The sequence below is a fragment of the Panulirus ornatus genome, chromosome 6 (genome assembly GCF_036320965.1).
Source record: "Panulirus ornatus isolate Po-2019 chromosome 6, ASM3632096v1, whole genome shotgun sequence".
Classification (NCBI taxonomy): Eukaryota; Metazoa; Arthropoda; class Malacostraca; order Decapoda; family Palinuridae; genus Panulirus; species Panulirus ornatus.
Genome location: NC_092229.1, coordinates 7,226,019 through 7,248,994, shown reverse-complemented (window position 1 = coordinate 7,248,994; position 22,976 = coordinate 7,226,019). Strand labels below are relative to the sequence as shown.

Below are 22,976 nucleotides of genomic sequence, written 5' to 3'. Positions count from 1 at the left end.
CTTGACCAAAAAAAAAAAAAAAATTCCTGCATTATCAGTACAAATATTAAAAGAAGAACCACGGCGCGAATATCTGCAAAGGAGAAAATATATAGAAACGATAACTGAATATTAGATAATTATAATGTTTTCTTGGGTACAAAAGATCTGCTTTGATTACAAAACTAACGCCCGTAAAATGTGCCATTTTGAGGTGTTGCCGGAGCGCCTGCTCACGCCACCACGGCCTTCTCTCCCGAGCTCGCGAGCCAAAAACCTTCTTTTATCAGCGAGTTGAACGACGAGAGAAAGAATTCCGCGAGAGATATGATAAGTGGTACCCACGCGTCTTCATTAATGCCGGATGGGAGTCGTTTCATACACACCCCGCATGTATGGTTAGGGTGGGGAGGGAGAGAGAGAGAGAGAGAGAGAAGGAAACGCAACAGCCACTGAAATACGTGTTCCGTCACCATGTTTGATCCTTGGGTACAATTGGCGTGACCTTCTGACCAAATCCTTAAGATTTAGTTCGACGGCCTAAATCTCTTATAGCCAAAGGCTTGCCTTGTCGTGTTTAATGGTTATCCCATCGTGCGTCGTGGCACCGTCCTACTCAAGGGTCGTACTGCCCTACTCAAGGGTCGCACCGTCCTACTCAAGGGTCATACCGGCCTACTCAAGGGTCGTACTGTCCTACTCAAGGGTCGCACCGTCCTACTCAAGGGTCATACCGGCCTACTCAAGGGTCGTACTGTCCTACTCAAGGGTCGTACCGTCCTATTCAAGGGTCGTACCATCCTATTCAAGGGTCGTACTGTCCTACTCAGGGGTCGTACCATCCTACTCAAGGGTCGTACTGTCCTACTCAGGGGTCGTACCATCCTACTCAGGGTCGTACTGTCCTACTCAAGGGTCGTACTGTCCTACTCAAGGGTCGTACTGTCCTACTCAAGGGTCGTACCGTCCTAATCAAGGGTCGTACCTTCCTACTCAAGGGTCGTACCGTCTTACTCAAGGGTCGTACTGTCCTATTCAAGGGTCGTACTGTCCTACTCAAGGGTCGTACCTTCCTACTCAAGGGTCGTACCGTCTTACTCAAGGTCGTACTGTCCTACTCAGGGGTCGTACCATCGTACTCAGGGTCGTACCATCCTACTCAAGGGTCGTACCGGCCTACTCAGGGTCGTACCATCCTACTCAAGGGTCGTACCGTCCTACTCAAGGGTCGTACCGTCTTACTCAAGGGTCGTACTGTCCTACTCAAGGAGTAGAGAGTTTTCCTTGATTTAGAAGTGGAAGAAAAGGAGGCGAGCAGATCAATGGTTCGTATCCTGACCAAAGAGCGTTTTGCTCGATCCACGAACCTGGGAGACTTAAGAGGCAACATTACTCTCCCACCCTCACACTGAGCCAAATTAATTGTCGCTCTCCTGCACCACTTACCACTTTGTGCCGTGCCTTCTGAGGCTCCCGTCTCTTGGTTTTAAAGCACGTCCATCTCCTCGCCACTTACTTCAAGAGCCACTAAGGTACTCACATCTGTTTTATATTCTTTATAAACACTTACCTCATGTTCCATGAGTTACCCCTCAGCCACTCACGGCTTAGCTCCAAGCACATCTATTCAACCACCTCTTGTTTACCTAGTTCGTCCTTCCCATAAGACACCTCGTCACTCGTTCTCCTTCTGTACTCATCATTCGCCTTCTGTGTACTCACTATTCTCCTGCACTCATCATTCGCCTTCTGTACTCATCATTCGCCTTTTGTACTCCATCATTCGCCTTCTGCATTCATCATTCGCTTTACTCACCACTTGTTTGAGGACATCATCGGGCACGTTGCGCGAGTGCCGACAGAGGGCGTGAGCGGAGGAGTGGGAGAAGATGACCGGGGCTCGAGACACCGCCAGGGCGTCCCGCATCGTCTGCTGCGACACGTGCGAAAGATCCACCAGCATCCCCAGGCGGTTCATCTCCAGCACCACTTTCTGCGGAGGGAGGAGAGAACGAGGAGGAGTGAGGTGGGTTAGTTGGTTGGGGGGGCGGCGCGAGGAAAGAAGAAGACAGAAGGGGGGGAAGAAGAAGAAGAAATAGGTCACGAAATGGGTTCGCTACAGACGAATGACAGCTCCATGTGGGGGACAATAGACTGGGAAATGGGATGGGTGAGGTATGGGTATGTTCATCAGGGGAGTCGAGGTACAGAAGGATATGAAAGAAAAAGACAGAGAAAAAGGGAAGAAAAAAGAAAGAAAGACCTGGCAATGAGATGGAATATCTGTTGAGGTTCACTGATGAGAAGATAGGGTGATAGTGCGAGGGCGATGGAGGGGAAGCGGGGTGGTGGAGGAGGGGAATGGCCAGGACTTACTACAGCTGAGGGCGGGGAAGAACAGCCAGGGAAGAAGAAGACACCGTGTGAGAGGAGGAGGAGGAAGGAAGGAAGGAGGTCTAGGAGAGAGAGAGAGAGAGAGAGAGAGAGAGAGAGAGAGAGAGTCACACTGGTGGCCAAGATGCGGGCCGTGACCCTGACACTTATTGTGGTGGGACTTCCGCCCAACACACACAATGTCCACTGAGTTATTACCGACGTCCCACTCTCTCATACTGGGATGTTTGGGGGGGTCGTGTGTTGCACGATGTTGACCCAGACATTTCCAGCCACTTGGCCATCCCCCCCCCCCCCCAAGGTAAACCAGATACAGAAACTGTTGACAGGCATTAGTAATTACAATTGAAATAGCATCAAAATAAGGTAATAACGATTACTTTTAGATATCTTATGTTGCATTCATCTGAATTTGCAATATTTCAAATGTAAATTCATCTTTACGATACCCTAATAATTACTGTGCATAAAATTGATGCCATTCGTAGTTAACGAAAAAAAAAATCTGTAACGACTTCGTAAATAAGATGAATTCATTTACGATAAACGTATTTATAAAATCATTTTGTTCCTCAGTCTATCCCATTCCTATTACAACCGTCTATCCCTTTTCTGTTCCGACTGTCCATTCCTTCTATACACCCACCTCGAACAGGCTTTCCACCTTGTTATATCCGCCAGCCGTCGTGAGGGCCAAAGATCATTTAACTAGTGGCGCTGATTTTCTTCTCCCTTCGAAAGGAAGAGTAGCCACAGGATCAGCCACCTGGGGTCTCCCATCTCGATTGTTTACCTGCTCTGGCACGAGAGTCGTGTGTGTGTGTGTGTGTGTGTGTGTGTGTGTGTGTGTGTGTGTGTGGAGCAGGAGGTTCGTAAGGCAGCGAAAGCTCCTGAGGCTTTCTAAATGTCTGTGGCATCACCAAGGAGCCTCCAGGTGGCACACCTAGGGCGTAATAATGCCACAAATACCCCTCCTGCCTCCCCCATTGCAATGCTCCCAAGAGCCTACGGGAGAGAGAGAGAGAGAGAGAGAGAGAGAGAGAGAGAGAGAGAGAGAGAGAGAGAGAGAGAGAGAGAGAGAGACCTTGGGGTAACTTATGTTTGCTCCCCCGACGCATTAAAGCTTTGGCAGGGGCACAAGGAGGAGCTCCTCCCTGACAAAGACTCGGACATTATAAACATAGTTGTCTCGATTTTCCCCGACTCGAACTCGACGAAGCGAGGTAATGAAACGGACCAGTGGGACGCAACGGCCTGGGAACAACAGTGAGAGCCTAGCGTTGCGAGGGGGTGTTGTGAGACGACGAAGATCAACGAAGATGGATTGAACTATGAAAACTACGAGAGAAAAACCCCAAAAAGGATGAACATCATCCCTACGAGTCGGTTTAAACGCTATCTTCACTACAACCCTCATCTACACTATGTCATCTACACTACGTCATTATCTATTACTTTTAACCCTTGACACCATAACTCGCCTTACGGGTCATGTCAAAGACAAGCCACTCTTCGTACGGTGCTGGTTTGTCGAGTGTCCATTTGGACGCGGATATACGAGACGTAGATGTTCTTTTTTTTTTTTTGTATATCAACTGGAGAACGTTATTATGCTGAGCTGCTCCTCCTGTTGTTGTTCTCCGAGGTAACAAATGACGTCGGGGTCGAAGCCTATAGCCTCAAAAGAGCCTCTAGCCCCATGGAGGAACTTCGCCGCACGTTTAAGGAAACGAAATTGAAATTATGTTTTCTCTTACCACGTGAGGAGGGGAAAGAGGTCCTCATGCGGGCGAGACCTCGGGAATAGAAACGGAAATTTGAACTGGAAACAGAAGGGGAAATATCGAGCAGAGGGGAGATACTCTATCAAGTGGAAATACACCACTGTGGAGAAATACAACAGTGGTGGAAAAATTCAGCACTGGAAAAATATATATACACTGCTGAAAGGAAATACACTGTTGATGCATAATACTGAGGGGAACTACACTGATGAATGGAAATACAATAATGGGGGAAATACATCAAAGAATGGAAGTACTATTGATGGAGAATACTGTACAGGTGAGAATACACTGCTGGTCTAAACTATACTCCTAAAGCCATATGTTCCACGGAGGGGAATCATCTACACTGACGAGGACGAGGAAGGAGATGGAAGAAAAATGATTCTCAGGCGTTCAGAGGCGAGTCCACGTCCGATGGACGAGAAGCAGGTGTACGGCACTGGCGACAGGGGATGGATGGGTGGAAGGAAGGAAGGAAGGGCTAGGCTACGGCCGATCTGCGGGTGGGAATGAACCTACGTGGTGGTGGTGAGGAGGTGGAGGAGGAAGAGGAACAGGAGGAGGAAGAGGAGCTGCTGGAGGGATCACAGGAGGAGCTAGTGAGAGAGAGAGAGAGAGAGAGAGAGAGAGAGAGAGAGAGAGAGAGAGAGAGAGAGAGAGAGAGAGAGAGAGAGAGAGTGGGTGGGGTTAAACACACTCGGGACAATGAAATAACAGGAGACTCGCCTCCTTGCGAGTCAACACACTTAAACATACTGCCATTCGGAACCACATGAGAAGATTAACAGTGGGAAACAGAAATGTGTCAAACGAGAAACTGAAAACATAAAACACACATCTTACGAAAGTAAATATAAATCTATTTTCGTCCTATCTATCTGCCACGGGTTCGAATTAAGGGAAACACACAATGCAAAAAAGTCCTAGTTTATCCTCTGAATATAAAATTCCTGGAAAGGATTAATTTGCTTTCCTTTGTAACCTGTTGACAGAAGTCTTGCTCAGGGGGAGGAAACTCCTCAGGTCACACAATTTTGCTGATTTACCGTAACACTGAGGGATATTTTGGGCTGAATTTACAGTCTGGGGTAAATTGATTGTGAAAGGCGTTCGTATGCAGGTAATGCTTAAGGTGTGGTGTGCATCAGTGTGTAGGGTAGGCCATTCAATTGTTATGCTAATTTCAGTATTCTTTTACTTATATACATATTTAGCAAAGACGTCAACTGAATGCTTTAATGAAGGCTCTCTCATTAACCTCCCCTGATGATGTGATTATTACACGAAAGTGCACTTGGGAACTTATTGTGTTTCATCTTCCCCGCGGACTCATAGCAATATATATATATATATATATATATATATATATATATATATATATATATATATATATATATATATATATATATATATATATATATATATATATATATATATATATGCCTGTGCCTAAGCAAGGTACCCATTCTGTCGACCAGCCCCTATGGGAGGATGAACATCTGGAATGACTGAGGACAGAGTGCAATATCTGTATTATGGCTAAAGCATTTAATGTCGCAGTCTATTGTGTTTCTGTTAACCGTATGTAATGCTGTGCCTGAAAGGGATAGAATAAGGGAAAGGCAGCAAACAAAGACAGTGAAAAATAACAGATGAATAACGCTGGCTCCCCCCAAAACAAATGTAGTTTCTGTAAACATTGCACACATTCATGGGGATAATTAGATAGCTGGATATGCTAACTGACGCATTTAATGTCCTTTACTGCGTAGCATTTGGAAGGAAAATGCTATGCAATCTTCGAAATTGTTTTCAACACCTGCAATTATTACGAAATACTGTACGACTGCAATATTACATACGAATCTGCTGTATATAGCTCTATCAACTGAACCCATTCTAAACCAGAGTTACCCTTGCACGAGAGTCGAAAACACCTCATAAATCACACATGTTGATTATACCAGGTGATTAATGACCCCAGAAGCGATCCAGTATGATACCCAACCACCGAACACTCGACTATCATGAAGAATGAGGTCTGTGAGCTTTTGTCGCAATTTCTGGCCAAAAGAATGACAGTGAATACCAAAGAAGCTGAGCTCACTCTCTTGAGGAGACGTAAGGCACACACACACACACACACACACACACACACTGGCAACCTGGAACGTAACTGATGAAAGCTCAAGATCAAGACTCGAGCTTAACCTACAAGGGCTATAGAGCTTTTCACAAGTGAAGGCCTCAAGCAGGCCTCAGATACCGTATAGCCTCATAGATCAAATAATAAGGGCAAACGGCTTAAAAACCCAAAGGGCTTGACGCACGACAAAGATTCAAGAAGGAATCGCTTAAAAAAGAAAGAGATGACGAATCCTTTTGGTGGGGGTGTTCCTGTAACCACATCTCGCAAGTTTTTGCTACCTGGAAGACCTGGAGAGCTGGCGAGAAAGGACTGGAACCGAGTACCTGAATCACGCCTGGATCTGCTGAAGGTCAGGTAAGGCGAGAGACACATATCTCTCACGTGAGGAGAGAAATGTGCTCAGATGAGGGGGAGGGGAAAACACGAGCCACAAGACGATGGTGCGAGGAAACCACCCCCTCCCACCCTTCATGTGAAATAGGATCAAAGTCCACAAGATGCGGAAATGGCAGAAAGTCCAGCAGGCGAGGGTGGTATAAAAAGTCTGGGCAAGTCAGACACCGAGTCCAGGTAAGAAGGGAAGGAGGGAGAAACTTAAGAAAGAGGATTATGAAACAACTTTCCTATGAGGTTAAAGATTATAAACTCATAAACTGTCTCTGTAGTCAGGCCTCTTCAAGGAGACCAAACCAAAGACATTCCAAGAAGCTCGCTAGATACTTTCGTGGGAGGAAGGTGGACACACCTGTCCAACCAAAAGCTATCTAAGGAAAGCAACTAAAAGACATCCAGGAGACTAAAGGAAGAAGACACAATCTTGGAAGATGGGACAAAGACATTTCAAGCTACTATAACATCAATATCTAAGGAGGTCACGACGAAGAAGTTAAAAAAAGAAAAAAGAATGTAAGAGAACAGAATGAACGTCATTCCAGGAGACGAAAACTTTAGCACTCCAGCAGCTCGAAGAACTACACATCAGGGGAGACACGACAATGACACCTTCGAGACAAACAAAGGCATCTCAAATGTAAGGAGACAACTACACACACACACAAAAAAAAATCCAGGACCCAATGACAAAGACATTCCAGGAGGGTTGAAAGAAAAAAAAGTTCCAGGAAGCCACAGCAAAGGATATAAAGGAAAGGAAAAAAAAAAGTTATTGTCGCCAGGTTCCAGATGGCCTCTCCCTCCTGCTTCTAAAGGCATCTTCCTCCTGCTCCCGGGAGGGTCAGGGACACGCCATGACAAGGCCAGAGAAATTGTATACAAAGGAGAGAAGTGAATAAGGGAGAAGGAGAGAAAAAAAAAAAGGAAGAGAGGAAGAAAGGGAATTGGTAAGGAAATGAGGGTGTAAAAACCAGAATCAGGGTCAGATGTATGGAGAGGAGGAGGATATGAGGAGGAGGAGGAGGAGGAGGAGGAGGAGGAGGAGGAGGAGGAGGAGGAGAAGAAGAAGAAGAAGAAGAAGAAGAAGAAGAAGAAGAAGAAGAAGAGAAGGAGAAGGAGAAGAAGAGGGATACAGTAGGGAACACTGGAAGGAGGGACGAGACATCTCCTCATGGAAGAGAAGGTGAAGATGGAAGCCATAAAAAAAGAATATGGAAAGGAAATGAATGAAAAACATCCTCGGGAAAAAATAAGAAATACACAGAGTGGATAGAACGTTAGCGTAAATCTAAGGAAAAAATGAAAGAGCAAAGGGAAAGGAAATCTTAAGACAAGCGCCTGAAATAATCGGCGTGGAAGGTGAAAAGAGATAGATATATAGATAGATAGATAGATAGATAGACAGAGAGAGAGAGAGAGAGAGAGAGAGAGAGAGAGAGAGAGAGAGAGAGAGAGAGAGAGAGAGAGAGAGCAGATGCGAGGGGGAGAAGTTTGCCGCAAAGTTTTGAGGCTGATGAGGCAATAAAGAGAAAGTTAACAAGATAGTGAGAGGGGAAGAGTGATAGAGTTTTGCTGACGCCTGCTGGAAGCGGTGGTCTGGTAGGAGGCGGGCAGTTGCTGGGGAGGCAGGTGCTGGTGACAGGACTGAGGGAGGAGGGAGGAGGAACTGCTAGCACACAGCGAGAGAGAGAGAGAGGGAAGCAGCCCCTGGCCGAGATCAAAGCACATTTGATGCACTGGGCTGTCAGAGCAAGGCCAGGAGACGACACTAGGCTGATGGATGTTAATGTAATTAACGTAACCTGGGTGCTAATTATTAATTAATGTACTTAAGGTGTTGTAATTCTTAAATGGCAAAGCACACACACACACACACACACACACACACACACTCACACACACACACACACATGCACACCACCAGGCTCAACCAGGTACCACAATTAGAGACCATACCGGAGGGGGCCGACTGCCACTCCCAGTATTCGAACCCGGTGGGCCCAACTTCAGGAGGGCCCTTGCGTGTGCATGCATGTGTGTGTGTGTGTGTGTGTGTGTGTGTGTGTGTGTGTGTGTGTGTGTGTGTGTGTGTGTCACCTCCACAGGAAAAAGAGATTAAAGGGACCAATAAAAAAAAGAGGATCACCGGCAGGGTAAAAAAACCACTGGGAACGCTATATGATTGCAACACCGAAATACAGTGTTGGATCAATGATACATAAATGTTACAGCTCAAGGGTAAGGGGGAGCGAGGGGGCTTGAAATGGCGGACATGGGGCCAGCACACACACACACACACACACACACACACACGACCTGAAATAAATGTTAGAACTCCTTATCGTTAAGGTAGTAAAGGATGATGTTTGAGAAGATATGAGGCATTAAACGTCTCTCTCCGCCATGTTGACATGGGGTGCAAAGGTACGACTGAACATTTCAGGGTGCAAAGATACGACTGAATATTCGCAATACATAGAGCGAAGCGGGTAGAGCTTTGTCCCTTGAACACTAGGAGGATGTGTGAGTATCAGACACAAATACTGATAGTCTGGTGATTGGCACATCATCAACACACTCATCCGTAGCCCGTTAGGCGTACAAGATCACTCAAGATTACTGATAGGAGACTCCTATAAGACCATGATGAATTGTACTTACTATCACCATACATTCATCAGAACACCAGCATCTATTGATTAACAGATCCATCAGATAATGCAAAGGTATTCATGTACTTATCAGCGTCCAATCCCAGTCACCAGACACAGCCTTAGCGATAGAGTTACTTAAAGAACTTAAACCCAAATATTGGCAGCCCATCAGACCACGAGAACCCCTTGAAAAATCAAGTGGTCTTTCGCAGCACTGGATCCCTCTGAAACACTTACGTAGCCCATCAGATCATTAAAGGCCTCTTAGACCCCCTTATATGACTGGTTGTAGACCTTCAGATCACCAGGTATTCCCTGAGTTCCCACCATTAAATAGTCAGACCATAGGTGACCTTGCAGATACCCTACCAAACCATCAGAAGCTCCAGATGGATGCGTCAAAACCCACCAGAAGCCCCAAATGGATGCGCCAAGAGCCTATCAGACTCTTATGTATCGTACAGGACCCACCAGACCCACCAGTAACCTCATGTATCCCTAGTTCCCCCACCATTGGCCAATTAAACCTACACATACCCCTTTAGGTCCCTACCCATAGCCAATCAGACCCTAATACAGCCCCTAAATCCCCAACCGGGAGCCTTCCATACCTTCAGAGTCCAATGTCCCCACCACCACAAGCCTCATCGGACCCTCATGCATCGCCCCGACTCCCTCTCCGTCAGGAGCCCACGGTACTCACCGCCCCGAAGTCGTTGAGGCCAAAGTTCTCCTCCTGCTTGCCTGGTGAGTCCGCCAGCGAAGAGTCTGCCCTGCCGGTAGGTTAGGTTGGTTAGTGCCCTGGTTACTGACCTGGTTAGTTAGTGATAAGTGACCTAGTTAATGACCTAGTTAGGGATAAGTGGCCTAGTTAATGACTTGGTTAAGTGATAAGTGACCTAGTTAAAGACCTGGTTAGGGATGTGACCTAGTTAAAGGCCTGGTTAGTGATATGTGACCTAGTTAATGACCTGGTTAAGTGATAAGTGACCTAGTTAATGACCTGGTTAAGTGATAAGTGACCTAGTTAATGACCTGGTTAGTGATAAGTGACCTAGTTAATGACCTGGTTAGTGATAAGTGACCTAGTCAATGACCTGGATGGTGGCGTGGTTAGCGTCCTGGTTAATGACCTGGTTAGTAGAGGAAGCTAAGTGACCTAGTTAATGACTTGGGTGGTGGAGTGGTCAGTGCCCTAATCAGTGACCTAGTTTGAGACACGATCACTGACCTGGTTCCTTAATAACCCTAGATCGTGACCTGTTTAGTGGCTTGGGTAATGACCTGGTCTAGTGCCCTGGTTACCGATGGTTATGTTAGTTAACGCCCTGACTAAGAGACGTGTTTGATGATGTGATTAGCGTTGTGGTTATGGCCGCAGGTGGTCGTGTGTCATTATGGTATACGTGTCAGAGCGTTGGCTGTACAGAACCTTCCTTGGTCTGAGGGTTGGTTAGACCTGCAACCTACTCGTTCGTAACAAGGACAGAAGGATGGTAATACATTGGTTATAAAAAGATTATACAGAAATGCCTTCATTAAAAGGTTAGCCCTGTGGTTAGATCGTTACAGTAAATGGCTTTGTCGTCTTTCTTAGTCCAGATGTTTGTGGTTAGTTACTTTGTTTAGAGTATAATGTCATTCACATTGCCGCACTGAAGCTATGCGTGTCAAAGACCCTTTGGATATACTACCCATATTAATACCCTTACGTCTCTATAGTTACAATATGATCATACTGTTGAACAACCTCGTTAGATCAAACAGCATAACCCATTAGCATTATGCTAAATGAGGAAAAAAAAGGAATCAATGAACAAAGGGGATATCAAACAAGAGATAATTATACTCCCAAAGAAATTAATTTCCTTCAAGACACACGAGAACATTCAAACAGAAGTCATCAAACACACTTGCAGGGCCCGTGTGTGTGTGTGTGTGTGTGTGTGTGTGTGTGTGTGTGTGTGTGTGTGTGTGTGTAAACAAAGAGAATAATGCAGAGGGAGAAGCAGATAGGTATAGACGAGGCAACAGAGTGGGTCCGTGCGAATCAAAAATGGGTCAGTCGAAGGGATGGTCACAGTGGGGCGAGCCGGAGGTGATGACCATCATTGTTCACCTCTTGAGTAAGGTCATGTCAGGGAGAGTGGCAGCACTGCGCTCCTCACCCTTCCCTCCATGGTGTGGTAGACGCTACCACATGACAAAGACCACGGTCTAAGGATCTCAATGCCTCCCGAGTGAACTCGAGCCGAGTGACAGAAGACCACGGTCTAAGGATCTCATTGCCTCCCGAGTGAACTCGACCCGAGTGACGAAGACCACGGTCTAAGGGTCTCAATGCTTCCCGAGTGAACTCGAGCCGAGTTACATGCTGTAACGGATGACTTACAAGACACTGCTATAAGCTGAAGTAACAGGAGGCGAATGAAGTGAAAAGATAGACGGACGTGCGTAAGGAAAGATGAAATACTGGGGTTAATCTGAGGGGAAGGAGGGGAATTACCCTATAGGAAATATAATTAGAAGGGAAACTGGGAGAACAACATTAGGGGGAATGTCCTAAGCGTGAGGAAGAACAGGTAGGAAAGTACTGTGAGCCAAGTCCCCTGAAGGAGGGAAATTCTGAGAACAACGAGGGAGGATAATTCTGACTACAGCAGGGGAGATCCGGGAACGACAAGGATGTAGCGCCAAAACACACACACACACACACACACACACACACACACAGGGGGAAACAAAGAGAGAACATGGACATTACATGATATAATAGCCTGGGTCGAAATTAACTCGGGCATTGGAGAATGCAGCGACGCAACAATGAATGCAAAGCGACAGACAAAGAACGAGCGAAGGGCAGATTAAAAAGGGAAACATGAATCTGTCGAGAGAAAAAAATTGAAATACATATACGAACAAAACTGATGTGTGGAGCTACAAAGGATACTGTATTTAGGTGAGAAAAAAAAAGTTAAAAAAAGACTAATAGGGTGAGAAAAAATATATATTTAGATAAAGCGTTTTTAAAGGAAAACGGGTAAGCACTGTTAGCTGATAATGTTCAATATGGAATACAGAGAATATAAACCTTTCGGGTGCGATAAATGAAACGTGCAGAGTTGATAGGAGACTTTAGGAAATAACAAAAGAGAACGAAAGAACAAACGAAAACTAATTTAACTGAAACGAATCATTATAGAGTTGATTCCATGTGCTGGGAATATTATTCTCTTGTATCGTGTTAAGGGAATATTGGCCTCTTTTCCCCAGTGTGTGCAGGGAATATTGTCCTCTTGTCTCCACTGTGGAGGGAATATTGTCCTCCTGTCTCCACTGTGGAGGGAATATTGTCCTCTTGTCTCCAGCGTCAAGGGAATATTGTCCTCTTGCCTCCAGTGTGTGCAGGGAATATTGTCCTCTTGTCTCCACTGTGGAGGGAATATTGTCCTCCTGTCTCCAATGTGTGCAGGGAATATTGTCCTCTTGTCTCCAGCGTCAAGGGAGTATTGTCCTCTTGCCTCAAGGGAATATTGTCCTCTTGCCTCCAGTGCGTGCAGGGAATATTGCCTCTTCTCTCCAGTGTGTGCAGGGAATATTGTCCTCTTGTCTCCAGCGTGAAGGGAATATTGTCCTCTTCCCTCTAGTGTTAAGGGAATATCATCTCCTTGTCTCCAGTGCTTGGAGAACATAGCACCAAAGAAAAAAAAAAACATTGTCTTAAGACGACTGTCTTGCCTCAGGTCGCCCATCCCTTCTGCAGGAACACCACCCTCCACCCCTCCCTCATGCTCCTCTACAGGAAGACCTCCCAAAGCAGCAATTTTCCATCAGGTTGGCCTCATATCCCTCTAGAAACATCTTGGCCCATCAAATTTTCTCAAAAATCCTCCCAGACAGAGGAGCAATCTCCAGAGAGAGACTTTCTTCGTAGAAACTCGCTCCTCAGAGAGACACCCTTCTCTCTCTCTGGAGAGACTCGCTCCTTGGACAGACTATCTTTGGAGAGACTCGTTCCACAGACAGACCCCTCTCTTGAAACTGTTCCCTCCTTTTATAGAAGCCCCGTTCCTTGAAAGGTCTCTTCTCCCGTAGGGGAGACTATCTCCCAAAAGGCACTGACCGTAGAGAGAGAGAGAGAGAGAGAGAGAGAGAGAGAGAGAGAGAGAGAGAGAGAGAGAGAGAGAGAGAGAGAGAGAGAGAGAGAGAATATTCCTCGCTCCCCCCACACACTACCTCTCCTTGCTCCTCGAGATGGTAACGAAACCTTGCAGACAAGTCTTGATTTATGAAGAAGCCACATGATCTACCCCTCTTCCGCACATGCTAGGCTTCTCCGTATGAGATGAAGCTATGAATGGCAAATGAAGATAAAAAGGAAGTTAGAATGACAGAGGAATAGGAAGGAGAGAAGGAGAAGAAGAGGTGATAGAGAATACACGCACGAAGAGTAAGGATCAACAGGGCTGAAGTGATGGAGTGGCGCAAATGACGAAGGAGGAGCGGCAGTCGTGACACAAGGGCGTCCCAAGACACGCTGGTTCGGTCATCGTCCACCTGGGCCAGCGGCCGTGGCCTACCGCGGCCGAGCTGTGTGATAAGTGTGTGGTGTGTGTGTGTGTGTGTGTGTGACTACCGGGGTTCAGGTGAGGCTCCAGGGGGAAGGTTCCAGGAAAGGCTCCAGGGGTAGCGCTCCAGGTGAGGTTCCAGGAGGAGGGATCTAGGCGAGACTCCAGTGGCTGTGCGCCAAGTTAAGCTCCCATGGGGAGAGGTCTCGAGGTGGGAGCATTATCTGTGGCTTCGTCCGAGGCGTTGTCGATGCCGTCCGGGGCGCTACGACCCATGGCGCGGTACCGTCCACGGCGGCGTCCGTGAGATCGTCAATGACGGCGTCCGTGAGATCGTCCATGACGGCGTCCGTGAGATCGTCCACGGCGGCGTCCGTGGGGCCGTCCATGGAGGCGTTGTTAGGGCCGTCCACGGCGGCGTCCGTGGGGCCGTCCATGGAGGCGTTGTTAGGGCCGTCCACGGCGGCGTCCGTGGGGCCGTCCATGGCGGCGTCCGTGGGGCCGTCCATGGCGGCGTCAGTGAGGCCGTCCACGGCGGCGTCCGAGACGCTCGATCTTCAGCTTACGCCAACAGCTTCTTGTCGTCAGCCGCCACCACCAACCCGACTCCTCCCACCCGCGCACGGGACCTCGCTAGCGCTACTCTACCTGACGCATACAGGCAAACCCGTTCATACGTATACCATATGTATACCATACGCTATGAATCAAGCGTGAATACCATATGTATATATGTGCGCGAGAGGGCTCCTTTCTGACCGTATCACCTGGTTCAAGCGGGGAAGATGTATAGCAAAACACGCAAATGAGCGCGGTACACAGATTCGACTTCCGATCATGATATTTTGGTTCCCCTGGGAAGATCACACGGAGGTATGGTAAAGCCTTGTCTTGACGCGATCCTAATTATCATAAAATTGACGGAAATCTCGCCTCTATGAAAGTAAGCCTCGTCTTTAATGATACGATAACTTATCTGTGTTGGTCCAACAAGTGTTGACCATCCAGTGTCTCACAGATGTAGCAATTACATGTTACAGATGTACACACCCCTGTATCCTAGTCAGGTCTGGATGATACACGTGTATTCAACACAGGTGCTCTTTTTCATTGTCATCATATTCGACAAGGAATGGTGACCAGACAGATGTAGCAATCACATGTTACAGATGTACACACCCCTGTATCCTAGTCAGGTCTGGATGATACATGTGTATTCGACACAGGTGCTTTTTTTCATTGTCATCATATTCGACAAGGGATGGTGACCTGAAAATTAGAATTTTTTTTGTTCACTCTGTCCAAAAACAGGAGGGGATTCTTCCTACGTAATGACGACCAATGTCAGTTCATTCATGGCCGAAAGCTTAATTATCGATGGTAATTATAAGCGCTTCATTATCGATGGTAATTATGCATCTGTAACTTAGATAATGACACCTGATTTGGATCCCGGATAGACACACGTATTTACATCTGCTGGTGTTAATACCTCGCCTCAAACTTGGAGAGACGATATTTGGTTCCAGTCCCGAGTGCTGGTCATTTGCATATTCATATGGTAATCATCCGCTTGTGTTGGAAGTTAAATGACGTTAATTTTCGATTTGTGACTTGGATATGTTTGAATGACGGATTTGGTCAATGATATTCATCCGGGTATAATGTATCGTTGTTCACTTACTCTGCCTGTCATTCAGATATTGTTGTATCCATTACAAGGGAAACTAAACAAGTGCTTCTTAACCCTTCTCCTAAGGTTTACGTAACAGTGGGTAAACTCCGAGGTTACGCCTCTTTCCTCTCTTCGGGGTCAGCTGGTAAACTACGAGGTCGCGCCTCTATCTTCTCCTCGGGGTCAGCTGGTAAACTCATTCACAGGTTTACATAAAGTAAACTACGACTGTAAGAGCACCAGCAACCCCATGGTGACCCAGTAGTCTACAGTCATCCAATGTTGCCCTCACAGTCAAGTCGGAGTGGAGGGACTAACAGTCTACAGTCTTTCAGAGCCACGTATCTAGGTATGACTGGAAGCCACTGACAGACTGGGGATGATGATGTCACATTGACAATTAGACTGGAAGTGACGTCACAGGCACAATTAGAGTGACGTCACAGTCTACAGTCTACGACATTCCATGACCGCATATCTACGTAAGGAAGACTGGTATGACGTCAGAGTCTACGGTCTTTCGAAACCGTATTTCCAAGACGGTCTGGAGGGCAGACAGTCAGACTGGTACAGCTAGCCACGGCTACAACAGTCTGTCATCGACAGTGACTGGCAAAGACAGGGATATGGTAGTGGCGATCGGCAAAATAAGGATAGCACACTGAGGAATGGGAAAAAGATAAGAATATCGCGTTGAAGATCGATAAAATAAGGATATTTCATCGAAGATCGGCATTCATCACTGGGACTGGCCGGCAAAATAGGAACGTGGAGTTAAAAGCCGTCAAAAGAAAGATATGACAAAAAGGTACCGGCAATATAAGGATAGAACTAGGATACCGGCAATATAATTATATCACAAACACCGGCAAAATAAGGTTATCGTCAACAGACAGACAGATCGGAGTAGTACGCTGTGGTCTCCGTCAGGAGAGTCGTCAGTCGCCTCGACCACAGAGGCCCCCCCGCGCCGGTACCTTCCCTCCACAGGAAACAAGGTGAAGAGCGTCGCTCGCCTCCACATCCTAATGAGGTGCTAAGACTAGCGTAATTGCCACCTCTCAAAAGGCCATGCTTGGCGAGGCGATCCTCCAGCGGCCCCAGCATCCTGCTGGAGGAGGAGGAGGAGGAGGAGGAGGAATAAGTGGCGGAAACAATCCTTTCACGAGTCCTCTATGGTTAGCAGCCCAGCAACGCCGCCACATATACAGTTCACTCTCGTCTCTCAGCTGACCTTGGCAACACCGAAGCGGACCTTGGCAACACCGAAGCGGACCTTGGCAACACCGAAGCGGACCTTGGCAACACCGAAGCGGACCTTGGCAACACCGAAGCGGACCTTGGCAACACCGAAGCAGACCTTGGCAACACCGAAGAGGACCTTGGCAACACCGAAGAGGACCTTGGCAACACCGAAGAGGACCTTGGCAACACTAAAGCGAACCTTGGCAACAAAGAAGCAGACCTTAGCAACACCGAAGAGGACCTTGGCAACACCGAAGAGGACCTTGGCAACACCGAAGCGGATCTTGGCAACACCGAGTCTTCTTCTCTTACATTATTCACTTTTCCAAAATCCTTTTCACTTATATCCCATATATGTGTCTGACACTGCTGAAAAGCCTTTCACACTTTCGTAAAGCTACGTCTGGCACGTACCTGCGTCCACCCCACACACCTACCTCCACCCACAGAAGCCTACCTCTACGTAGTCCATAACACCTGCCTCCAACCTCACACACATGCACGCTGCCTCGCACACCTGCCTCCAGCCCTAGACGCTTGCCTCCAGCCCCACACACCTGTGTCCACCTTTACACTCCTATATGCAGCCCCGCACACCTGCCTCCATTCCTACACACCCGCGCTATTCCACTTCACAGGTATTGCGAGTGGGTTTTCTCCATTCGTCTAGACTCCCTCCTCCTTCCTCCCGCGTCTCCCTAACTTGGTCGACCCGTCTGGCCACAATTCCTCCCACACACTGACCACTGTGACGCAACAAAGGGAAACCTGATCTGTTCTCCTCTTCCTCTCGCTAATGACAATCTCCTTAATTACCCTCTTCTCTCTCTCTCTCTCTCTTTTTATGACACCCCATCTGAGTTACTTTTAATTATCAGCCGACGCGATTGCCCTGTGGTGAGGTGTGGCGAGCGGTCATCACCACCACACAAGCCCACGTCTTCCCGTAGGTTTGAGGGAGCAGAGCGGTTACCTCACGACCACATCTCTGCATTCATCATTCCTGATCGACACGCCCCCTTTATTTCTATTCGTATTCTGAGGGAGAATATTCATCATTCTCTCCCTGCGACCTTCAAGGGTGTGAGGGAATGTTCTCAAGACTCGTATATCCTGGCAGGGAGGGAGGGAAGGAAGGCAGGCAGGGAGGGCTTAAGGGAGGGAGGGCTTAACCTCACAGACAGACAGCCTCTCTCTTGAAAACTATTAACCTTTTTTTTTCCTTCCTTCCTGTTACGTTCGAGGTCTTCGCAATGTGCACCAGGGGAAAACAACACTTCCCCCCTTCCCCTTCCCACACACACACACACACACCGGCAAACACAGTAATAACCTCAGGGAAAGAATGTGTCCAGCGCTGGGCAGACCATTCGGTTCCCTGGGGGAAAGAGCAAATAACACTTAGGCTAACGGGCGCTTCACACTCGCCGGGGGTAATGGAGCCTTGCACCGCATTAAACTAACAACACTCGCTTTTTCTTTAACCCACCCTCCCTCACACCTCCCTCCATGTCCACACCTGCGGGCAAGACTTACGAGGAGGGCCAGGATGACCCACACCTGCGGGCGAGACTTACGAGAACATGAAAGAACATGTGCCCCCACACTTGCGGCTTGACTTACGAGAACATGTGTCTCTACACTTGTGGCTTGACTTACGAGAACATGTGCCCCCACACTTGTGGCTTGACTTACGAGAACATGTGTCTCCACACTTGCGGCTTGACTTACGAGAACATGGTCTCCACACTGCGGCTTGACTTACGAGAACATTTGCCCCCACACTTGCGGCTTGACTTACGAGAACATGTGTCCCCACACTTGCGGCTTGACTTACAAGAACACGTGCTCCACGCCTCTGGCCAAACTTACAACACTGGCTTTACACCTGTAGCAAAACATATGCAGAACACGTGTTCCACAACTGCTGTTAGTTACGCACCAAAAGGATCCACACACCTGCTTCTGAATGAGAGGAACCTGGACTCCACACCTGCCTCACGATATATACCTGATACACAGCCTCCCACTCATACCTACGGTCGAAACATACCCAGGACACGGTCCCCATACCTGTGAATAGTCACCCACTGAGCGCACGTTCCACCACTGCCGCTAAGCACACAGGTTCCACCACTGCCGCTAAACACACGTTGAGCACAGGTTCCACCACTGCCGCTAAGAACACACTGAACACAGGTTCCACCACTGCCGCTAAGAACACAGGTTCCACCACTGCCGCTAAGAACACACTGAACACAGGTTCCACCACTGCCGCAAAACACACGCTGAGCGCAGGTTCCACCACTGCCGCTAAACATACACTGAGCGCAGGTTCCACCACTGCCGCTGAACATACACTGAGCGCAGGTTCCATTACTGACGATGAGCACACGCCGCTAAACACACACTGAGCACAGGTTCCACCACTGCCGCTAAAGACACACTGAACGCAGGTTCAACGCAGCAGACATATCACAGCGGGACACACACACACCCGAAACACTCATTCCTCACCTACAGGTAAGCGCCTGCAACGCTGGGCCCCACACCTGTACGCAGGCATACCAGAACACCTGCTCCACACCTGTCAACGAGCACCCCCGTCAGAAACATGGGCTCCACATATAACAGTGTTGCTTTAACATAAAGTTTCCTTTTGAAAAAATTATAATCTAGGAATGTGACACATTGGTCAGGGCCCACCACAGAAATAAGTTTACTTACGACGTGTTTGTGTTCGTTGATGAAAGGCATTTTTGTTCACAAAGACAAAATATAAACAAACGAAGCTTAAGTTTTAAAAGCCCAGTATGGAAGGAGAGTCCAGACTCGAGTAATAACATAGCACCATGGAAGAAAAAACCCGACCATAACTTACCACAGATAGTGGACGGGGTAGGACTGGCGGTGTGGCGAGGATCACATGACTCAACACAGCGAGTGGACGGGGGTAGGACTGGCGGTGTGTGGCGAGGTTCACATAACACAGCGAGTGGACAGGGGAAGGACTGGTGGTGTGGCGAGGAGCACATGACTTAACACAGCAAGTGGACGGGGGGAAGAACTGGTGGTGTGGCGAGGAGCACATAACACAGCGAGAGCACGGGAGCAAGACTTGTGGTAACTGGTGAGGCGAAGAACCAACTGCCAGTATATGATTTCGGATCCGGGTTCGAACAATCTGATTCGAACGGATGAATCCTCCCTCTTCCTGCTTCATTCCCTCAGTTCGCTTTGCATGACCAGTCCCTTCGCGTCTACTGGACGACTCCAAGTGAGTTTACCAGTACTGGAACTCTGCTTTAGAGTACACAGACTGTACACCTGAGGTATAGTTTCAGGAAAGTGCCGTCGGCATAGTCTAAGACACGTCGTAAAGGGGAAGCATAGTCTCACACACAACTCGACTCCTGAAGCGACTGTACCATATGCTTCGATGGAGCTCAGTGAGCGAGTCAATCATAACCTGTCCCTGTAGCGAGCATAGTCCCTCCTTACAAAACAAACTTTTGGAGAGAGCATAATGTCTCACGACTACCTCCCTGAAGTGAGCGAAGTCTCCTCAAAGACGCAGGCCCATGGGTCTAGTGGCACAACCTGGTATTACGCTCTGTACATCCTGAAATAAGCGTTCTGTCCCGAAACACTGGCAACAATTATAACCTATTCCAGCAGTCGCCCCGGGGTAAACACAAGCTCTTAAAAAAAAAGATCCTACAAAATATCTTTCCGAAAAAAAATGTCTCACTCAAAGACTGCCTTGCAACGAGAATTGTTTCTCAAAAAAAAAAACCCCACAGGCCCTGTACCGAGCATGGAGGCGTCTGGTTCAAAACAAACCCACCCACCCAAGGCCCCGTACCGAGCACAGTGTACTCATGGAAACACCAGCCCTGGAGTGAGCTTCACAGGCCGGGAACGACCCATCGCTCGCTCCCGAGGCTGGTTCACATTCCTACCCACAATACCGGAATACACACACACACACGAGAGAGAGAGAGAGAGAGAAAGAGAGAGAGAGAGAGAGAGAGAGAGAGAGAGAGAGAGAGAGAGAGAGAGAGAGAGAGAGAGAGAGAGAGATAAATAATGAATAAGAAATACCCTAAAAATAAATCCACACTCCACAAATATTTTTTTAACAAGTTACCTCATTAGCAGCTCTTCATAATTCCCAACTTCCAACACCCCCTAAACCCCCGACCCCGTAAACAGGAGTCCTGGTTGTTTGGTGTTTCTTCATAATGCATAATTACTGCGTTCTTCACCTTCCACAAGAGCTCATTAAAAAAAAATATCTGACGTACACACCTGTGTGTGTGTTTGTGTGTGTGTGTGTGTGTGTCTCAGGGCCAGCGTATGTATTTGAACTTTCTTGAAACTTTAAAATGGTTTATTAATCTCCTAAAGTTTTGTGAGACTGAAGATTAATTATTTCATTCTTTTTTTTTATATTTGCCGCTAACACTACTGTTTGTGTTCTTTTTTATATTCATTATACTTGTTCTCCGTTTCCCGCTGTAGTGGCGTAGCGCCAGGAACAGACGAAGGAAAGTCCACAGTTGCGCTCATAACCATTCCCGTGCTGTCGTGTGTCATGCGCTGAAATCACAGTCTCCCTTATCCACAAACAGGACCCTACAGACCTTCCCATGGTTTACCCAGGCAGCTTTACACACACACACACACACACACACACACACATTCCGTGGGCTCATAGGAATATCTTGATCACGCGCAAAATTGTGAGGACTTTTATATGAAAAAATACTTTATTCGTAACAGAACCTGTACGTGTGTATGTATGTACAAGAACCTACATTCGTTATTCGTGAGACATCATAAAATACGCGGCTGTAAAACGAGTCTTTTGTAAATTACGTGTCGGGGTCGATTTACAGAGGCCCATCGCGTCCGAAAAACATACGGTTGTAAATGACTTTGATAACTGTAAATTGCTATGATGACTTAAACTGTGCTGCTGTGCTACATTACGACATGTGAGTGATGACTTTAACTTACAATGGAATTTATATATATATATACATCGGTCTGTCTCCTATCGCGAGCTATATTCTCATGTACATGGAATGAATCAAACACAAGCAGAAGCATCTCAACTCACATACGACTGAGCATATGGAACTATGGATATCAATATGACCTTATGAGACTCGTGTGAATATAAGACGTGAGCTACAGGATCAGAAAATAATTTGTACATATATCTTCGTATCTTATCATGGTGGATACTAAATTCCTTATCATTATTATAATTATGATGATCGTAATCAGCACAGATCAAAATCTCTTCTTCTATCTGTACATCACCTTCTCCAATAGATATTTTTTTTTTTTTCGCGTACAGGGCAACCAACAGACGAGGATTGTATGTCGTGAACACACAACACATCCTATATATTAGCTAAATCTTGTGTGTTCTGAAGCAGACATTGAAATATATGTCCACTACTGCACTTCTACTACTACTACAACTACTACTTCTACTACTACTACTACTACTACTACTACTACTTCTATTACTACTACTACTATTACTACTACTACTACTACTACCACTACTGCTGCTGCTATTAAAATAATGATAACGACAATGATACTTATAGAAATAACGAATACACAATACAAATCTTAACCTAGTGTGGGGGAGGATAGGCTCGCCGTACATGGCAGATGAGCTGGTAAAAAATACTGCCTCATGCACGGAGCAGAGCGCCCAGCCAGCACCCCAGCAGGAGACGCCCCAAGCCCTCCTCCTAATCCCCACACCACAGCCGTCCCTCGAACATGCGCAAGAGGTCGAAAGTAAGTTGCTGTACACATCACCGAACAGTTTCTATGCCTTGGAAACTGTACAAAGGAGGAGCAGCTCAGCCTGGTAGAGAGGCTTAGCAGACGATAGACGGGTAGCAGACGATATTCCGACTATTATCATAAATATCTTTATCATTGTTATTTTATAAGTCATTTTGATATATGAATTTCCCTCGCCATATCATCTCCGTAGCTCTGAGAAGCAGACATGGAGACACCACTGCTTAATTGTATCTACTACAGTGAGGTGTTCGAATACATCTGTCCTCTCTGTACCACTCTTGCCTACCACTGTAT

At 47.1% G+C, this 22,976-nt stretch overlaps 1 pseudogene; it reads right to left on the bottom strand.

Annotated features, from left to right (window-relative positions):
* LOC139749032 (uncharacterized) overlaps positions 1–22,976 on the bottom strand; it is a 542,729-nt pseudogene that overhangs the window by 31,820 nt on the left and 487,933 nt on the right.